Consider the following 20,139-nt stretch of genomic DNA (forward strand, 5'->3'; position numbering starts at 1 on the left):
TATGTATCACAAAGAACATGTTGGAGGTACAGGTATGTATCACAGAGAACATGTCTGAGGTACAGGTATGTATCACAGAGGACATGTCAGAGGTACAGGTATGTATCACAGAGGACATGGAGGTATAGGTATGTATAACAGAACATGTTGGAGGTATATGTATCATAGAGAACATGTAGGAATAGGTATGTATCACAGAGAACATGTCTGAGGTACAGGTATGTATCGCAGAGGACATGTTGGAGGTATAGATATGTAACACAGAGGACATGTTAGAGGTACATGTATGTATCACAGAGGACATGTTGGAGGTACAGGTATGTGTCATAGAGAACATGTGGGAGGTACAGGTATATATCATACAGAACATATTGGAGGTATAGGTATGTATGAGAGAACATGTTGAATATATAGATATTTATCATAGAGAACATGTTGGAGCTATATTTATGTATCACAGAGGACATGGAGGTATAGGTATGTATGCCAGACAACATGGAGGTAAAGGTATGTATCACAGAAAACATGTTGGAGATGCAGGTATGTATAACAGAAAACATGTTGGAGGTATAGGTATGTATCACAGAAGACATGGAGGTACAGGTATGTATCACAAAGGACATGGAGGTATAGGTATGTATCACAGAGAACATGTTGGAGATATAGATATGTATCCCAGAGAACATGTTGGAGGTATAGATATGTAACACAGAGGACATGTTAGAGGTACATGTATGTATCACAGAGGACATGGAGGTAGAGGTATGTATCACAGAGGACATGTTGTAGGTAGAGGTATGTATCACAGAGAACATGTTGGAGGTATAGGTATGTATCACAGAGAACATGTTTTGAGGTGTAGGTATGTATCACAGAGATCATGGGGGTATGGGTATGTATCGCAGAGAACATGGAGGTACAGGTATGTATCATAGAGAACATGTGGGAGGTATAGGTATGTATCATAGAGAACATATTGGAGGTATAGGTATGTATGACAGAGAACATGGTTGTATAGATATCTATCATAGAGAACATGGAGGTATAGGTATGTATCATAGAGAACATATTGGAGGTATAGGTATGTATCACAGAGAAGATGTTGGAGGTATATATATCTATCATAGAGAACATGGAGCTATAGGTATGTATCACAGAGGACATGTTGGAGATACAGGTATATATCACAGAGAACAGGTTGGAGATATAGGTATGTATCACAGAGGACATGGAGGTTCAGGTATGTATCACAGAGGACATGGAGGTATAGGTATGTATCACAGAGGACATGGAGGTTCAGGTATGTATCACAGAGGACATGGAGGTACAGGTATGTATCACAGAGGACATGTTAGAGGTACATGCATGTATCACAGAGGGCATGTTGGAGGTATAGGTATGTATCACAGAGAACATGGAGTTATAGGTTTGTAAAACAGAGAAAATGTTGGAGGTATAGATATCTATCATAGACAACATGTTGTAGGTATAGGTATGTATCACAGAGGACATGTTTGAGGTACATGTATGTATCACAGAGGACATGTTGGAGGTATAGGTATGTATCCTAGACAACATGTTGGAGGTAAAGGTATATGTCCTAGACAACATGTTGGAGGTAAAGGTATGTATCACAGAGAACATGTTGGAGATACAGGTATGTATCACAGAGAACATGTTGGAGGTATAGGTATGTATCACAGAGGACATGTTAGAGATACATGTATGTATCACAGAGAACATGTTGGAGATACAGGTATGTATCACAGAGAAGATGGAGGTACAGGTATGTATCACAGAGAACATGTTGGAGATACAGGTATGTATCACAGAGAACATGTTGGAGGTATAGGTATGTATCACAGAGGACATGTTAGAGATACATGTATGTATCACAGAGAACATGTTGGAGATACAGGTATGTATCACAGAGAAGATGGAGGTACAGGTATGTATCACAGAGGACATGGAGGTATAGATATGTATCACAGAGGACATGTTTGAGGTACATGTATGTATCACAGAGAACATTTTGGAGATACAGGTATGTATCAGAGAACATGCTGGAGGTAAAGGTATGTATCACAGAAAACATGTTTGAGGTACATGTATGTATCACAGAGAACATTTTGGAGATAAAGGTATGTATCACAGAGAACATGTTGGAGGTAAAGGCATGTATCACAGAGACCATGTTGAACATGCAGGTATGTATAACAGAAAACATGTTGGAGGTATAGGTATGTATCACAGAGGACATGTTGGAAGTACAATTATGTATCCCAGAGAACATGTTGGAGGTACAGGTATGTATCCCAGAGAACATGTTGGAGGTACAGGTATGTATCTCAGAGGACATGTTGGAGGTACAGGTATGTATCACAGAGGACATGGGGGTATGGGTATGTATCGCAGAGAACATGGAGGTACAGGTATGTATCATAGAGAACGTGGGAGGTATAGGTATGTATGACAGAGAACATGTTGGTTGTATAGATATCTATCCTAGAGAACATGGAGGTATAGGTATGTATCATAGAGAACATATTGGAGGTATAGGTATGTATCACAGAGAACATGTTGGAGATATAGATATGTATCCCAGAGAACATGTTGGAGGTATAGATATGTAACAGAGAGGACATGTTAGAGGTACATGTATGTATCACAGAGGACATGTTGGAGGTAGAGGTATGTCTCTCAGAGAACATGTTGGAGGTATAGGTATGTATCACAGAGAATATGTTTTGAGGTGTAGGTATGTATCACAGAGAACATGGGGGTATGGGTATGTATCACAGAGAACATGGAGGTACAGGTATGTATCATAGAGAACATGTGGGAGGTATAGGTATGTATGACAGAGGACATGGTTGTATAGATATCTATCATAGAGAACATGTTGGAGGTATAGGTATGTATCATAGAGAACATATTGGAGGTATAGGTATGTATCACAGAGATGTTGGAGGTGTAGATATCTATCATAGAGAACATGGAGCTATAGGTATGTATCACAGAGGACATGTTGGAGATACAGGTATATATCACAGAGAACAGGTTGGAGATATAGGTATGTATCACAGAGGACATGTTGGAGGTACAGATATGTATCCCAGAGAACATGTTGGAGGTACAGGTATGTATCCCAGAGAACATGTTGGAGGTACAGGTATGTATCTCAGAGGACATGTTGGAGGTACAGGTATGTATCACAGAGGACATGTTGGAGGTACAGGTATGTATCACAGAGGACATGTTGGAGGTACAGGTATGTATCACAGAGGACATGTTGGAGGTACAGATATGTATCCCAGAGAACATGTTGGAGGTACAGGTATGTATCCCAGAGAACATGTTGGAGGTACAGGTATGTATCTCAGAGGACATGTTGGAGGTACAGGTATGTATCACAGAGGACATGTTGGAGGTACAGGTATGTATCACGGAGGACATATTGGAGGTATAGGTATGTATCACAGACAACATGTTGGAAGTATAGGTATATATCACAGAGAACATGGAGGTATACGTATGTATCACAGAGAACATGTTCATAGTGAACATGTTGGAGGTAGCGGTTTGTGTCCCAGAGATCATGTTGGAAGTATAGGTATGTATCACAGAGAGCATGTTGGAGGTATAGGTATGTATCATAGCGAACATGTAGGTATAGGTATGTATCACCAAAAACATTGAGGTACAGGTATGTATCACAGGGAACATGTTGGAAGTATAGGTATGTATCACAGAGAACATGTGAGATATAGGTATGTATCCTAGAGAACATGTTGGAGGTATAGGTATGTATCACAGAGAACATGTTGGAGGTATAGTTATGTATCCCAGAGAAAATGGAGGTATAGGTATGTATCACAAAGAACATGTTGGAGGTACATGTATGCATCACTGAGAACATGTCTGAGGTACAGGTATGTATCACAGAGGACATGGAGGTATAGGTATGTTTCACAGAGAACATGTTGGAGGTATAGGTATGTATCACAGAGAACATGTTGGAGGTATAGGTATGTATCATAGAGAACATGTTGGAGGTATAGGTATGTATCACAGAGAACATGTAGGAATAGGTATGTATCACAGAGAACATGTTGGAGGTATAGGTATGTATCACAGAGAACATGGTACAGGTATGTATCACAGAGAACTTGTCGGAGGTACAGGTATGTATCACAGAGGACATGTTGGAGGTATAGGTATGTATCACAGAGGACATGTTGGTACAGGTATGTATCACAGAGGACATGTTGGAGGTATAGGTATGTATCATAGAGAACATGTTGAAGATATACGTATGCATCCCAGAGAACATGTTGGAGGTATAGGTATGTAACACAGAGGACATGTTAGAGGTACATGTATGTATCACAGAGGACATGTTGGAGGTATAGGTATGCATCACAGAGCATGTTGGAAGTGTAGGTATGTATCACAGAGAGCATGTGGGTATCAGTATGCATCTCAGAGAACTTGTTGGAGGTACAGGTATGTGTCATAAAGAACATGTGGGAGGTACAGGTATGTATCATAGAGAACATATTGGAGGTATAGGTATGCATGACAGAGAACATGTTGGATGTATAGATATCTATCATAGAAAACATGTTGGAGGTATAGGTATGTATCATAGAGAACATATTGGAGGTATAGGTATGTATCACAGAGGACATGTTGGTACAGGTATGTATCACAGAAGACATGTTGGAGGTATAGGTATGTATCATAGAGAACATGTTGAAGATATACGTATGCATCCCAGAGAACATGGAGGTATAGGTATGTAACACAGAGGACATGTTAGAGGTACATGTATGTATCACAGAGGACATATTGGAGGTATAGGTATGTATCACAGAGCATGTTGGAAGTGTAGGTATGTATCACAGAGAGCATGTGGGTATCAGTATGCATCTCAGAGAACTTGTTGGAGGTACAGGTATGTGTCATAAAGAACATGTGGGAGGTACAGGTATGTATCATAGAGAACATATTGGAGGTATAGGTATGTATGACAGAGAACATGTTGGATGTATAGATATTTATCATAGAGAACATGTTGGAGCTATAGGTATGTATCACAGCGGACATGGAGGTATAGGTATGTATCCCAGACAACATGTTGGAGGTAAAGGTATGCATCACAGAGAACATGTTGGAGATGCAGGTATGTATAACAGAAAACATGTTGGAGGTATAGGTATGTATCACAGAGGACATGGAGGTACAGGTATGTATCGCAGAGGACATGTAGGTATAGGTATGTACCACAGAGAACAGGTTGGAGATATAGGTATGTATCCATACTAACAGCACACGAAAACTAAGAAATTATTTTGTACCAGCAGTTGAACTCAGGAAGCAACCAGAACAACAATGAATACCACGATATTTGACCTAGGTTTCGTCTTTAATCCGACTTCATCAGAACACAAGTTAATAATGAAAAAGAAAGTACCTTATATACACATTAAAGATGACATCATCACCAATCGTCTAAAAAGTTACTTAATACAATAATTAACACAATTAAATTCATTGAATTCATTAAAAGGCCAGCATACATCAAAGGAAAAACTAAACACTAATCCATAAAATACGCAAATTTGTCTTGTCTAACTAAAGTTGGATACTTTAAATACATACATTACCACATTGCTAAGCACAAGACAATAAAAACAAAATTATGTTTGGTACTAAAATTAAAAAATGGGTACTAAGTTACCCCAATATATTTTTTAATTTTAAAATAGGCATTATATTTTATAACCACCTTTTCATTTGATGCCCCCTATGTAGTTGACATTATTGTCAACAATTGGAAAATTTTAAGAATAGACCATACGGTTAGTGGGAAGTTAGGGGGGGTACCAAATGTGTTTATAGGAAAGGAGTTTCATTTAAAAAACTATTGGAGAAAAGCGATACCACACAAATAACAACAGGTAGGATTAGAGGGAATTACAGGTGTGGTAGATGCAGTGTGTGTCACTTGATAAAACCAACAGGGGCTCTGTTCACAGTAGCTGGAATATGCATTAGAGTTGAAGCTCATTTTGATTGCCATTCCACAAACGTTGTTTATGTGGCCACCTGCACACAGTGTTCCGCTTTTTATATAGGAAAGACTTGCAGGGCATTAAGGGACCGCATTATGGAACATCAGTCAGACATAAGGTTAAAGAAGAAAACAAATGCCCTGTATAGACACATTGAAAGTAATAGTGGGCATCAATTCAAGTTTTGTATTTTACAACAAATTATATTGGATAAATTAGGAAGGAAATTGGATGTGCATTTGGATATAGCTGAGATGAGATGGCAGTTATTATTCAATGCACAAGAATTTCCTGGTATTAACGAATGTATTTCAATAATGCCTATTTTAAAATTAAAAAATATATTGGGGTAACTTAGTACCCATTTTTTAATTTTAGTACCAAACATAATTTTGTTTTTATTGTCTTGTGCTTAGCAATGTGGTAATGTATGTAAAGTATCCAACTTTAGTTAGACAAGACAAATTTATTTTATGGATTAGTGTTTAGTTTTTACTTTGATGTATGCTGGCCTTTTAATGAATTCAATGAATTTAATTGTGTTAATTATTGTATTAAGTAACTTTTTAGACGATTGGTGATGATGTCATCTTTAATGTGTATATAAGGTACTTTCTTTTTCATTATTAACTTGTGTTCTGATGAAGTCGGATTAAAGACGAAACCTAGGTCAAATATCATGGTATTCATTGTTGTTCTGGTTGCTTCCTGAGTTCAACTGCTGGTACAAAATAATTTCTTAGATATAGGTATGTATCCCAGAGAACATGTTGGAGGTATAGGTATGTAGCACAGAGGACATGTTAGAGGTACATGTATGCTTCACAGATAACATTTTGGAGATACTGGTATGTATCACAGAGAACATGTTGGAGGTATAGGTATGTATCACAGAGAACATGTTGGACATGCAGGTATGTATAACAGAAAACATGGAGGTACAGGTATGTATCACAGAGAACATGTTGGAGGTAGATATGTATCATAGCGAACATGTTGGAGGTATAGGTATATATCATAGACAACATGTTGGAGGTATAAGTATATATCACAGAGGACATGCTTGAGGTACAGGTATGTATCACAGAGGACATGTTGGAAGTATAGGTATGTATCCCAGAGAACATGTTGGAAGTATAGGTATGTATCCCAGAGAACATGTTGGAAGTATAGGTATGTATCCCAGAGAACATGTTGGAAGTATAGGTATATATGACAGAGAACATGTTTGAAGTATAGGTATATATCACAGTGAACATGGAGGTATAGGTATGTATCCCAGAGAACATGTTGGAGGTAGAGATATGGATCATAGCGAACATGTTGGAGGTAGAGCTATGTATCCCAGAGAACATGTTGAAAGTATAGGTATGTATCACAAAGTACATGTTGGAGGTATAGGTATGTATCACAGAGAAGATGTTGAAGGTATAGGTATGTATCACAGAGAAGATGTTGAAGGTATAGATATCTATCATAGAGAACATGTTGGAGGTATAGGTATGTATCACAGAGGACATGGAGGTACACATATGTATCGCAGAGGACATGTTGGCGGTATAGGTATGTATCACAGAGAACAGGTTGGAGATATAGGTATGTATCCCAGAGAACATGTTGGAGGTATAGGTATGTAACACAGAGGACATGTTAGAGGTACATGTATGTATCACAGAGAACATTTTGGAGATACAGGTATGTATCACAGAGAACATGTTGGAGGTACAGGTATGTATCACAGAGGACATGTTGGAGGTATAGGTATGTATCCCAGAGAACATGCTTGAGGTATAGGTATGTATCACAGAGAACATGAGGGTATTGTTATGTATCTCAGAGAACATGTTGGAGGTACAGGTATGTGTCATAGAGAACATGTGGGAGGTACAGGTATGTATCATAGAGAACATATTGGAGGTATAGGTATGTATCACAGAGATGTTGGAGGTATAGATATTTATCATAGAGAACATGTTGGAGCTATAGGTATGCATCACAGAGGACATTTTGGAGGTATAGGTATGTATCCCAGACAGCATGTTGGAGGTAAAGGTATGTATCACAGAGAACATGTTGGAGATGCAGGTATGTATAACAGAAAACATGTTGGAGGTATAGGTATGTATCACAGAAGACATGGAGGTACAGGTATGTATCACAGAGGATATGTTGGAGGTATAGGTATGTATTGCAGAGGACATGTTGGGAGATATAGGTATGTATCCCAGAGAACATGTTGGAGGTATAGGTATGTAACACAGAGGACATGTTAGAGGTACATATATGTATCACAGAGAACATTTTGGAGATACAGGTATGTATCACAGAGAACATGTTGGAGGTAAAGGTATGTATCACAGTGGGCATGTTGGAGGTACAGGTATGTATCCCAGAGAACATGTTGGAGGTACAGGTATGTATCACAGAGAACATGTTCATAGGTTGATACTAGGCTATCTGTCCTTGGGCATTTATAAGACTAGCCAGAGTGTGTTTGGCTTTCGCCACCCTTTTAGATTAGTTGACTGTGCCTCTGTATAGTAGGTCACAGAAGATAGCCCTTTTAAGGTTAGTTTACTGTGCCTCTGTCTAGTAGGGACACAGAAGAGATCCCAGGGGTAAACCTACGATCTCCCACCCACTCGTTAAGATTTCTCTTGAAGAGGTTCATTGAGGGGCTCTACTTAACATGGACTGGGATTTTGTTCCAGAGTGAGGGGAGCCTCTGGGATATGTATCTGTCCCTCCAGCATGTCCTATTTATTTCTGCGCTGAGGTTTAAGTCCCTGGAGTATGTAGCTCTAAGGGATTTGGATTTCCTGAGGTGGAGCATGTCCATTAATTCTGGGTTGGACATGGCTTTATACGTCAGGCACAGATCGCCTCTGAGTAGGCGGTAAGCAACTGAGTAGAGCTGGAGTATCTTTAGCCTAACTGCATAGGGCATCTGTTTGAGTCCCTTGATCCTCTTGGTGAGGTACTTTTGGGGTCTTTCCAGTTGCTGCAGGTGTCGGGTAAGGTACATCCCGAATGGGGCATTGTATTCAATTATGGTCCTGATAAGTGATGAGTAGAGGGGCACAATGACCTCTCTTGATCTAGATGTGAACCCCTTTGTGATAAGGTAGGCTATATAGAAGGTCTTTCTAACCACTTTGGCAACGTGATTGTAAAAGTAGAGGTTGCTATCTACTTGGGTCCCCAAATCCTTAATTACTTCTTTCGAACTTAATGGATTACCACCTATGTGGTAATTTGTGGGCTCTTTGTTTTTCCTGAAGGGGATGACTATGCACTTTTTGGCATTTAGCTTTAGGTCATGGCTCTGGCACCAGTTATCTGTCTCTGTGAGACCCTTTTGGAGGATGCTTGTGTCAGTCGGTGAGTCAATTGTGGCACCCAGTTTGCAGTCATCTGCAAACATGGTCAGCCATAGTCCTCCCATGTTAGCCTGTACCTCAGAGAAATATATACCGAACAAGAGAGGTCCCAGGACTGAGCCTTGTGGGGTACCACTTGTAACTGGTTTAGAGTCTGAAATGGCACCTGCAATTCTGACCATGTGGGTTCTATCCATGAGCTAGTTTACAACCCATCTTGTAAAATACGGGTTGATATTTAAGCTAGTGAGCTTATTCATGATGCCCGAGTGGGGTATTGTGTCGAAGGCTTTTGCGAGGTCCAGGTAGGCTGTGTGGACTACCTTCCCTTCATCTATGGCCTTGGTGACTGTTTCAAAGAAGTCGACCAGGTTCAAGAGGCAAGATCTGCCCTTAAAGCCGAATTGGGTAGGATCCAGTGTTTGGAGGTTCTCAATGTCTTTGTTTATGAGTTCCATGATGATATGCTCCAAAGCTTTGCAGACCAGGCTAGTCAGGCTTATAGGGCAATAGTTTCCAGGGTCCGTTGTGGCACCACCTTTGTGGAGTGGGACCACTGTTGCTGTACGCCATTCCTTAGGTACATATCCTGTAGTAAGGCTGAGAATGAACAGTGACTTTATGTGAGAGTTCAGTTCTTCTTGGCGCTCATGTAAGACGCAGCCCAGGGCAGCGTCCAGTCCCATTGATGCTGTGTTTTTTGCTTTGGAGAGGGCAGCTCTCACCTGTGCATCTGTGATGTCAGGGAGGCTACACTCTGGGATACACATTTGCTCTTTTGGGGGGGTAGGGCAGAGAAGTTTGCACTGAACCTGTCTGCCAGGATGCTGGCAATGTCTGTGGGTTCAGTGTATTTTTTGTCATTTTGCACCAACTCAGAGCATATCTGGGAGTTGCCACCCAGGTTCCTGACATAACTAAAGAAGGCCTTGTGATTATCTTTAGCGTCTTGTGCAATTTTTCTTTCAAAGCTGGTCTTAGATGATTTTATGAGGGATCATAGTGTCTTGCTAGTACTGATCAGAGATGCCTTCCCTTTTTGGGATTTTGCTGTGTCATGTAGTGGCTTCCTCTTTCTGTTGTATAGCTTATTTATGGCTGGGGTCCACCAGACAGGTCTCCTGCCTTTGGAGGAGTAAGTCTTGGTTTTATTTGCGTTTGTAAAGGATTCTGCAGTTTGGGCCTTATTTTCCACTGGCCCGGTGGCTTTGAAGGATTCCATCTCAGTTTTGAGAAGTGTGAAGTTTGCTTTTTTGAAGCTGTTCACCTTGGTTTCCTTGGCTGGGGGTGGGGACGGGATATGTATGTCCAGTGAGATTAATTTATGGTCAGATCTTACCAATGAGGGGTATATCTCTGGTATGGAACATAGAGTCCCCATGTTGGTGATGATCAGGTCCAATATGTTTTCCCCTCTTGTGGGAGTGGTGACCAGTTGTTCTGTAGCATTTGAGTTTATGAATTCTAGGAACCATTGGGCGAGGGTGTTGGGCTTGAGTAGTACTCCTAGTCTATGTTTGGGTAGTTGAAGTCACCCAATATAATGGTGTTTGGAGAGACCTTCATATTCTCCAGTGTTCTCAGGAAAGCCGAGTGGGGTTCCTGAGTTTGGGAGGGTGGTCTGTAGCAGGCTACAAACTGAAAGGCAGTTTTACCCACTGTTAGTTGCACATGGATGGTCTCCAATGCTTCGTGCAGTGCCACTAACCTGGAGGTGTGGGTATCTTTGATTAATATGGATACTCCCCCTCCTTTTGTGGTTCAGTCCAAGTTTTGGGGCCGTAAAGCATGGTATGAGGTATAACCTGGTAGCCCTGGGATGCTCTCAGGAGCTTTGAACCAGGTTTCTGTTACTGCACAGATATCGAAATTCTCCTTACTGAGGAGAGCCTCGAGTGCGTGCATCTTGAGGATTAGGCTTCTGGTGTTGAGCAGCATTACACTTAGTTTCTTTTTCCTTGTGTTGTCTATGGAGGTGGGTTTGTCTTTTGAGCCTTGCCTAAAAAAGGCACTATGGGGGTTGCAAGAGCCTTAGCCAGTATTCAAAAGCCCAGGGGTGACAGGTGCAAGCTGTCCCTAGTGAAGCAACATGACTTGTTGAGCATGTCATCGCAGGCTGACAGACACTGGATCCCCTTTGAATGACACCAATACTTCAGCCAATTGTTAAAATTGATCAATTAGTCTTTATACTGTGGCATCATTCTTGGTGAGGGTAAGATGCTACTCAAGGTCAGGGCCATACCGGCCTGGGCTACATGATCAGAGAGCTGCTCTGTCTCTTTTCATGTAGTCCAGGGAGGTACGTCTCAGGTCATTCACAACAGCGTGGACAATGACAGAGTCATATTTGTACTTGCTGTGGGGTTATACATTTGTAAAACAGAGAAAATGTTGGAGGTATAGGTATCTATCATAGACAACATGTTGGAGGTATATTATGTATCACAGAGGACATGTTGCAGGTACAGGTATGTATCACAGAGGACATGTTGCAGGTACAGGTATGTATCACAGAGGACATGTTGCAGGTACAGGTGTATATCACAGAGGACATGTTGCAGGTACAGGTATGTATCCCAGAGGACATGTTGGAAGTATAGGTATGTATCCCAGAGAACATGTTGGAAGTATAGGTATATTTCACAGAGGACATGTTGGAAATATAGGTATATATCACACAGAACATAAAGGTATAAGTATGTATTACAGAGAACATGGAGGTATAGGTATGTATCCCAGAGATCATGTTGGAGGTAGAGATATGTATCATAGCGAACATGTTGGAGGTAGAGATATGTATCATAGCGAACATGTTTGAGGTAGAGATATGTATCATAGCGAACATGTTGGAGGTAGAGGTATGTATCCCAGAGAACATGTTGGAAGTATAGATATGTATCACAGAGAACATGTTGGAGGTATAGATATGTATCACAGAGAACATGTTGGAGGTATAGGTATGTATCCCAGAGAACATGGAGGTAGAGATATGTATCCCAGAGAGCATGTTGGAGGTAGAGATATGTATCATAGCGAACATGGAGGTAGAGGTATGTATCCCAGAGAACATGTTGGAGGTATAGTTATGCACCACAGAGAACATGTTGGAGGTACAGGTATGTATCACAGAGAACATTTTGGTGGTAGAGGTATGTATCCCAGAGAAAATGTTGTAGGTATAGGTATGTATCACAGAGGACATGTTGGAGGTACAGGTATGTATCACAGAGAACATGTCTGAGGTACAGGTATGTATCACAGAGGACATGGAGGTGTAGGTATGTATCACAGAGAACATGTTGGAGGTATAGGTATGTATCACAGAGAACATGTTGGAGGTATAGGTATGTATCATAGAGAACATGTAGGAATAGGTATGTATCACAGAGAACATGTGGGAGGTAAAGGTATGTATCACAGAGGACATGTTGGAGGTACAGGTATGTATCGCAGAGGACATGTTGGAGGTACAGGTATGTATCGCAGAGGACATGTTGGAGGTACAAGTATGTATCGCAGAGGACATGTTGGAGGTACAAGTATGTATCACAGAGGACATGTTGGAGGATGGGTATGTATCACAGATAGCATGTTGAAGTTATAGGTATGTATCACAGAGAACATGTTGGAGGTATAGGTATGTATCTGAGAACATGTTGGAGGTACAGGTATGTAACACAGAGGACATGTTGGAGGTACAAGTATGTATCGCAGAGGACATGTTGGAAGTACAAGTATGTATCGCAGAGGACATGTTGGAGGTACAGGTATGTATCGCAGAGGACATGTTGGAGGTACAAGTATGTATCGCAGAGGACATGTTGGAGGTACAAGTATGTATCGCAGAGGACATGTTGGAGGTACAAGTATGTATCACAGAGGACATGTTGGAGGATGGGTATGTATCACAGATAGCATGTTGAAGTTATAGGTATGTATCACAGAGAACATGTTGGAGGTATAGGTATGTATCTGAGAGAACATGTTGGAGGTACAGGTATGTAACACAGAGGACATGTTTGAGGTACATGTATGTATCATAGGGGACATGTTGGAGGTATAGGTATGTATCACAGAGAACATGGAGGTGTAGGTATGTATCACAGAGAACATGTTTGGGGTATCGGCATGTATCACAGAGAACATGTTGGGGGTATCGGTATGTATCACAGAGAACATGTTGGGGGTATTGGTACGTATCATAGAGAACATGTTGTAGGTATAGATATGTATCATAGAGAACATGTTGGAGGTATAGGTATGTATCACAGCACATGTTGGATGTATAGATATCTATCATAGAGAACATGTAGGAATAGGTATATATCACAGAGAACATGGAGGTATAGTTATGCATCACAGAGGACATGCTGGACGTATAGGTATGTCTCACAGAGAACATATTGGAGGTATAAATATGTATCCCAGACAACATGTTGGAGGTAAAGGTATGTATCCCAGACAACATGTTGGAGGTAAAGGTATGTATCCTAGACAACATGTTGGAGGTAAAGGTATGTATCCCAGACAACATGTTGGAGGTAAAGGTATGTATCACAGAGAACTTGGAGGTTTAGGTACGTCTCACAGAGAATATGTTGGAGGTATAGGTATGTGTCACAGATAACATGTTGTAGGAATAGGTATGTATCCCAGAGAACATGTTGGAGGTACAGGTATGTATCACAGAGAACATGTTGGAGGTATAGGTTTGTATCACAGCGAACATGTTGGAGGTATAGGTATCTATCATAGTGAAAATGTTGGAGGTATAGGTATGTATCACAGAGGACATGGAGGTACAGGTATGTATCACAGAGAACATGTTGGAGGTAGAGATATGTATCATAGTGAACATGTTGGAGGTAGCGGTTTGTATCCCAGAGAAAATGTTGGAAGTATAGGTATGTGTCACAGAGAACATGTTGGAGGTATAGGTATGTATCATAGAGAACATGTAGGTATAGGTATGTATCACAGAAAACATGGAGGTACAGGTTATGTATCACAGGGGACATGTTGGAAGTATAGGTATGTATCCCAGAGAACATGTTGGAGGTATGGGTATGTATCATAGAGAACATGTCGGTACAGGTATGTATCACAGAGGACATGTCCGAGGTATAGGTATGTATTCCAGACATGTTGGAGGTATGGGTATGTATCACAGAGAACATGTTGGGAGGTATAGGTATATATCATAGAGAACATGTTGGACGTATAGGCATGTATCACAGAGAACATGTTGGAGGTATATGTATATATCATAGAGAACATGTTGGATGTATAGACATGTATCAGAGAGAACATGGTGGTGATATAGGTATGTATCCTAGAGAACATGTTGGAGGTATAGGTATGTATCCCATAGAACATGTTGGACGTATGGGTATGTATCACAAAGAGCATGTTGGAGGTACAGGTATGTATCTCAGAGAATATGTCAGGGGTAACAGGTATGTATCAGAGAGGACATGTTGGCGGTACAGGTATGTATCACAGAAAACATGTTGGAGGTATAGGTATGTATCACAGACGTGGAGCTATCGATATGTATCCCAGCAAACATGTTGGAGGTATAGGTATGTATCCCAGAGAACATGTTGGAGGTATAAGTATGTATCCCAGAGAACATGTTGGAGGTACAGGTATGTATCACAGAGAACATGTTGGAGGTATAGGTATGTAACACAGAGGACATGTTGGAGGTACAGGTATGTAAAACAGAGGACTTGTTGGAGGTATAGGTATGTATCACAGACAACACGGAAATATAGGTATGTATCACAGAGAACATGTTGGAGGTGTAGGTATGTATCACAGAGAACATGTTGGGGGTATAGGTATGTATCATAGAGAACATGGAGGTACAGGTATGTATCATAGAGAACATGTTGGAGGTACAGGTTTGTATCATAGAGAACATATTGGAGGTATAGGTATGTATCACAGAACATGGAGGTATAGATACCTATCATAGAGAACATGTTGGAGGTTTAGGTATGCATCACAGAGGACATGTTGGACATATAGGTATGTCTCAGAGAGAATCTGTTGGAGGTATAGGTATGTATCCCAGACAACATGGAGGTATAGGTATGCATCACCGAGAACATGGAGGTATAGGTATGTCTCACAGAGAACATGTTGGAGGTGTAGGTATGTGTCAGAGGTAACATTTTGTAGGTATAGGTATGTATCACAGAGAACATGTTGGAGATACAGGTATGTATCACAGAGAACATAGAGATATAGGTATGTATCACAGAGTACATGGAGGTACAGGTATGTATCACAGAGGACATGTTGGAGGTATTGGTATGTATCCCAGAAAACATGTTGGATGTATAGATATATATCACAGAGAACATGGAGGTATAGGTATGTTCATAGGTATATAGGTTGGTACTAGGCTATTGGCGTTAGGGCCTATACAAGCCTAGCCATAACCATTCCCTGGATATTTCTTCGCACAATATTTACTTCTCTGGACCCTTGTCTAGCTGGGCAACTGACATGAACCCCGGGGTGAATTTCCTATCTCCCATCCAATAATCACGGTTCATTTTGAAGAGGGCCAAGGAGGCACTCTGCTTAACATGTATGGGCAGTCTATTCCAGAGTATGGGGAGTCTCTAGGTCAGGAACCTATCCCTCCAGCATGTTTTGTTCATTGTGATAAGGTTTCGATCCCTGCCGCGTGTTGCTCTGAGGGATTGGGATTTCTTTAAGTGGAGCATGTCCATCAGCTCAGCATTTGGCATGGCCTTGTATGTTAAGCAGAGATCGCCTCTGACTAGATGATATGCCACAGAGTATAGCTGGAGTTTTTTAGATGGTCAGCATATGGCATCTGCTTTGGGCCTGTGATTCTTTTAGTGAGGTATTTCTGTGGCCTTTCCAGCTGTTGCAGATGACTTGTGAGGTACATACCAAATGAGGCATTATACTCTATAATGGGTCTAATGAGGGATGAGTACAGTGGGACAATGACCTCCTTTTTTCTGGATTAAAAGCCCTTAATGATGAGGTGTGCCACATAGAAGGATTTCCTGACTGTTGTGGTGATGTGGTTATCAAAAGTGAGACCACTGTCCACCTGTGTCCCTAAGTCTCTCATCACACTTTCAATGTTTAGTGCACTGCCACCTATGTGGTATTTCATGGGTACATGTTTTTTTTCCAAAGGGGATAACTATACATTTCTTGGCATTAAGTTTGAGTCCATGGCTCTGGTGCCAGGCATCTGTTTCTATAAGGCCCTTTTGTAGAATATCCACATAATTTGGGGATTCAATAATGGCATCCAGTTTGCAGTCATCTGCAGAATTTGTTAGCCGGAGTCCCTTAGTGTTGGCCTGTACTTCAGTGAAGTAGCTGCCAAACAAGAGTGGTCCCAGGACTGAACCCTGAGGTACTCCACTTGTCTGGAGCTGGATTTGTAGTCAGCTACTTTTACAGTCTGGGTTCTGTCAGTAAGCCAGTTGGCAACCCATCGAGTGATGTAGGGATTTATGCCCAGTTTAGTAAGTTTATCTATGATTCCAGAGAGGGGGGATGGTGTCGAAGGCCTTGGCGAAGCCCAGATAGGCTGTGTGGACCACCTTACCTTTGTCCACAGCTCTGGAGACTGATTCAAAGAAGTTATTCAGGTTCAGGAGACAAGATCGGCCCTTCACAAGCCCAAATTTGGTGGAGTCCAGTGTTTGAAGGTTGCCAATGTCTTTGTTTATAAGTTTCATGATAATGCGTTCCATGCCCTTGCAGATCAGGCTCGTCAGACTGATGGGACAGTAGTTCCTGTGATCCAAGGTGGATCCACCCTTTTGGTGTGGGATAACTGTAGCTGTGCACCACTCACTGGGCATGAAGCCCAAGGTGAGGCTATGATTAAACATGACACTTAGATGAGGTGCCAGTTCATGTAGTACACAGCCTGGGATGTCATCTGGTCCCATGGATGCTATATTTGGCAATCTTTTGGCATTGAGATAGGCCCTTTAGGGGGTAAGAGGGGGGTGAATTTGGCACTAAATCGATCTGCCAAGATATTAGCAATATCCTTGGGATCGGTATATTTAATGCCATTCTGTTGAAGCTCAGAGCAGATCTGAGCATTGCCATTTAGATTCTTGACATAACTATAGAATGCCTTGTGGTTGTCTTTGGAATCTTTGGCAATTTTATTTTCGTAACTAGCTTTTGAAGATTTTATGAGGGATCTCAGCTTCTTACTGAGGCTGGTAAGGGAATTTTATTCATCCTGGGATTTTCCTCTTTTTCTGCAACAATTCCTTCTGTTGTATAGTTTGTTTATAGCAGGGGACCACCAGATTGGCTTCCTTTGTTTGGAGGAGAGCATCTTGGTTCTATTTGGCATGGCACGGCACGATTCATGCACGAGTGGATGTGCTCGTACAGTGCCTTAGTGTAGGATTCTGCAGTCGAACTTTCAGATCCCATCTGCCTGGGTGTCATGAAGTTTGTCACTTCTGACTTCAGTAGCATGAAGTTGGCTTTGGAGAAGTTTTTTAAGGAGGTTTCCTGACTGAGAGGTGGGGTGGGATGTGGATGTCAAGGGTGATTTGCTTATGGTCAGACCTGACCAATGAGGGGGTGTCCACTGGTGTGGAGCATCTATCTCCCAAGTTGGTAATGACCAGGTCTAGGATATTGGAGCCCCTGGTGGGACAATGGATTATTTGATCCAGGGCTCTGGAATTTATGAATTCCAAGAACCGTTGAGAAATGGAGTTGGTACCCGAGTAGTTTTCCCAGTTAATGGCAGGGTAATTGAAATCACCCAGTATTAGGGTGTTTGCTTGTATCTTAATATTTTCCAGTATGTTTAGTAAGGTGTAGTGAGAATCTTGGGACATGGTGGGGAATCTGTAGCAAGCTGCAATTTGGATTGCAGTCTTACCTAGTGTTAGTTGCACCTGGAGAATTTCAGATTCATTGTGTTGGGCAACTAGCCTGGAGGTGTGAATATCCTTGATGACTATGGACACTCCTCCACCTTTAGTGTTTCAGTCTTGGTTTTGTGGCTGAAAAGTGTGGTAAGTGTTGTAGCCTGGTATTGCAGGGGTGCTCTCTGGAGCCTTGAACCAAGTCTCAGTTACTGCACAGATATTGATGTTCTCCATTTTTAGTAGTGCCTCGAAAGAGTGTATTTTGAGGTTTAGGCTTCTAACCTTACCTTCAGATTTTGCATGCTTGTATCTGTTACGGTGGTGGTTTTGTTCTTTGAACCTTGCCTAAAAAAGACACTATAGGGGTGGCAAGAGCTTTAGCCAGTAACCTGAATCCCAGGGGTGACAGGTGCAGACCATCTCTGGCAAAGCATCGTGGTTTGTCAATCATGTCTTCCCAGGCAGACAGATACTGTATCCCCTTTGAATGACACCAGAAGCTTAGCCAATTGTTGAAGTCCATCATTTTGTCCTTATACTGTGGTATCATTCTGGGGGAAGGCAGGATGCTACTCCGGGTTAGGGTCATACCTGCCTGGGCCACATGATCCGAGAGCTCTTCCATGTCTCTCTTCATGTAGTCCAGGGAGGTACGTCTCAAGTCATTCACTCCAGCATGGACAATGACAGAGTTGTATTTGTACTTGTTGTCGAGTGACTTGAATGCATGCGTTATGTGGTGGATCCTGGCACCCGACAGCCAGCTGACTGTAATTTTCTCCTTGTTCAGCCTGTTGAGTGGGACATCAGTGTGCCTGAATATAGAGTCACCTATGACTAAAGTGTTGGGTACATTGTCTTGCCTTAGGGGCTGTTGGGTGACACACTGGTGGTGTGAGCTATGTATCACTTTGGTTGTGACTGGTGTTTGTGTTTAAGCTTTGGAGGTCCTTGTTGCTTGGGCAGGTTAATGTTAAGGGCCTCCACATATGTGGGTTTAGTGTTGCTATGTGTGGGTGTTGATGGTGTGGGTTTTGAATGGGCTATGAGTTGCTTGAGGTGTAGTGCAGGTGTTAACCTTCTCCTCTTGACTGTCTAGCGCAATCTTGGCCTGAGAGCGCTTTGCTTCCAGTTTGGCTATGTAACTGCATTTCTTGCAGGTTTGTAGTGTTGGGTGGTAGGAGGAGAGGGTTGTCTGTATACATGAGGCAGTTGCAGCATTGCCCCAGTATGCCCAGATTCACCAGGTGGACAAGAGAAATCACCGGAAGCTGACCCTTGGACATGCCTGTTTAGGTGCTTTTTTTTGTAAAGTATAAGAGCTGTTTTCTGTTTAGTGCTTACCATTAAATGTTAAGTTGTCTATCTCGCCTTCATTCTTGCTGGATGGGTTCGGAGCCGACCTCGGCTCCGACTCGGCCACTCTAAAAGCTCGAGAGTTGGTTCCACCGGCTCGAGGCTCCCCTTATATCCCACAATGCTAGGCGTGTATTACCTCAGATCTCGTTTGCCGCTACAGCTATCGAGACGTGTTGCTTCACCGGCTTCAGGTTAGTGTAGGAACTAGTTTAAAAAAGTTGAATTAAAACCCTTTAATTTAGTTTTCCATACAGTTTCCCCTTACCTTAAAGGTCTTTTATCCCTTTAATCTAGTTTTTCTTTAATTTTTACCTTTACACCTGCAGGACTCTTGTGCTGTATGCCATGGCTTCAGCCCTAGAGTCCTGCAGGAAAGAAAAAACAAGCTCATCTTAAGGGGCTTCCTTA

Source organism: Protopterus annectens, chromosome 10.part0, assembly GCF_019279795.1.
Source record: "Protopterus annectens isolate FY-2018-M chromosome 10.part0, PAN1.0, whole genome shotgun sequence".
Taxonomy (NCBI): Eukaryota; Metazoa; Chordata; order Ceratodontiformes; family Protopteridae; genus Protopterus; species Protopterus annectens.